A 2,647-nucleotide genomic window follows, 5' to 3' on the forward strand; every position below is an offset into this window, starting at 1 on the left:
AGCTCTGAGTCAGAAGTGACCGAGGGCAGTGGGTCTGCTGTGGGCCCTGGATGGCGGAGAGGTTTTCTGGGGAGGCGGCGCGGCAGGTGACAAGGACCAGGGCTCTGGCAGCAGGTGTGGCAGGCAGCGGGGCAGCCTCAGAAGTGGGGTGGGAGGCGGGGAGGCGGGGAGGCAGGCAGGCTGCCAACGTCCAGCAGGAAATGAGGCTGAGGGCCACCAGGTTTAGCCGCCAGAGAGGGGTCACGCACCAGCAGGCCCGGTCATCCAGTGTAGCCTTGGCAGGCCAGTGACCTGGGGATACCTGTGCATTTCCACTCTGACTTGGGCCCCGGGGCCACAGCTGGGCCTTCATCCAGACCCCATGGTGCTGAGGGGAACAGGGATGCTGTTTTGTCCCCCCAAACAGGGGATGCTTTTGACCCAGAGGGTCTGGTTTGGATACCTGCGAGCCCCCTGCTCACCTGTAAAAGGGGTCTAACACCACTGATCAGGCCTGGACCGCGCCAGGCACGGTGGCGGGCAAAGAGAATGGGCTCCTTCCCTCCTTCCTACGGGCGACCGGCACCTTGGCCACCTCGCTCAGTCCCTGCACCTCAGCTCTGACCAGGTGCTTTCCGGGGATGTAGCTGGAGCCTTGTCAACATGGTGAGCAAAGTAATTAAAACACTGGATGGAGAAGCAACCTGTGGGGAGCTCTGGGGCAGCGCAAAAGACGAAGTGTCTACACCGGCCTTGGAGGAAGAGCCTTGGAAGAAAGGCCTGGCGGCATTCCTCTGGAAAGCCGTGGCCCGAGGACCCCAGAGTCACGATCGCCTCAGCCACAACCACGTTGTTCAGTGGGGTTCCGACTCACAGCGGCCTGACTGACGTACAACAGCACCCCCGCCCCCACCCCCGACTGTTCCTACGTCTGAGCCCATCATGGCAGACTGTGTCAATCTGCCTCGTGGCGGGCCTCCCTGTTGTCTAGGCTGCCCCTTCACTCTGCCAAGCACGGTGTCCTTCTCCGGGCCGGTCTCTCCGGGCCGGTCTCTCCGGACAACACGTCCGAGATGCACCAGAGGAAGCAGCTTCTCCATCCTCGCTTCGAAGGAGCATGGCTCGGGGTTTTGTTTTAGCAAAAGCGGGCCGGAGGGACCGCTCTCTGGAGGAGGGTGTCCTGCTTGGTCAATTAGGGGGTCAACGAGAAAGTGGAAGGCCCTCCAGATGGACAGACGGATGGCACAGGGGCTGTAGCAACCGGAGTCAGGCTTAGCCACGGGTGTCAGACGGCACGCCTCGGGGTTGCTGAGCGAGAACACGCCCCGTACCTGGCAACAGCCGTGCACGCCAGAGCCCCTGCACTTGTCCCAAGCTGCCTGGCCCTGCGCTGGCTGGACTCTGGAGCCAGTAGTGCTGTGGTCTGGTTGCCTGGAGACTCCGAGTCACCTGAGAAGCCTCCCGGGCGACCTGTGGCCTCTCTCCATCCCGTCATCTCCATATGCAGGGTGCAGCTGCGAACCAAGAGGTCAGTGGTTCTGAGCCACCCTGTCTATCGCCCTCTGCCAGAAAGGTGTGCGCGATGGTTTCGGTTGAAGAGACAGCGTGGGGAGCCCACGCGGCCGTTCCCAAGATGTATTTGTTGTCCTGCCTCCTTTCAGACAAAAAACCAGAGAGAGACTCAGCCCTCTCCAATCTAAAACTGTTACTCTCATCCATAATTCGGGATAAAGTGTGTAATTTCGACAGAATTGCCCCCCAGGGGGCAGGACTGCCCACTTTGGGAAACACTACTCTCTAGAGTCACTGTGAGTCGGAGCTGACTGGACAGCAGCAGGTTTGCTTCAGTTCTTACAGAGGGACACAACCCTTCTGATGACCCCGCCCCCACCCCCCAGATGGTCTCCAGCTCAGAACCCCCACCACGGAGCGTGAGCTGCTGGCCACCCTGCCTCTCCTCCACGGCTCCCCAGTCCACACCTCCCATGCGGGAGACAGACAGCAAAGATCCCCGCCCCAGTCTCAATGCTTCCCCCATCCTCCACGTCCAGGGAGCCCTGGGGCTTCCTGCTAACTGCAAGTCAGCAGTTAGAGCCCCCCACCCCCCTACTCGGGACAAAGGTGGGGCTCTCCGCTTCCATGAAGAATGACCATCTCAAGAACGCAAGGGACAGCTCTACTCTGTCCCACTGGGCCCCTCAGAGTCGGAATCCACTTGATGGGATAGTTTGGTGTCTGGTTTTCGGCCACAGAAAAGTGGCCCCAAGGCCATCATCCTCCCCTCCTGCCTGCAGGCCGGGGGCTCAGACGTGGCTGCTGCGTGGTAGCCGACACACAGGCTCAGGTTTCCTTCACCCAAAATAAGTCTTCCCTCATCTCCTCCAGCTCTCTGCACCAGCCCTCACCCCTCTGCCACTGCCAGGCCCTTCACTGAGGCCGCCCTGCCAGGGCCCCCCATGGATCCCAGGCCACCTGGTCTCCCACTTCCTAGCCCCTGGCCCTCCCCCTGTTCCTCAGCCCCTCTCCTGTCTGCGTTGGGGTGGAGGGCTCCAGGGGCCCCTTCCCAGGTCACACCACAGCCGGGTCCCACCTGACCCGACCCCATCCCGTGTGGCTCCACCAGGTCTTCCCATATGGGGCCTCTCAGGAGCTGACCCCCCCCACCCCC

The sequence above is a fragment of the Echinops telfairi genome, unplaced genomic scaffold (assembly GCF_000313985.2).
Source record: "Echinops telfairi isolate 266 unplaced genomic scaffold, ASM31398v2 ScPeMD7_5;HRSCAF=22, whole genome shotgun sequence".
Lineage (NCBI taxonomy): Eukaryota > Metazoa > Chordata > Mammalia > Afrosoricida > Tenrecidae > Echinops > Echinops telfairi.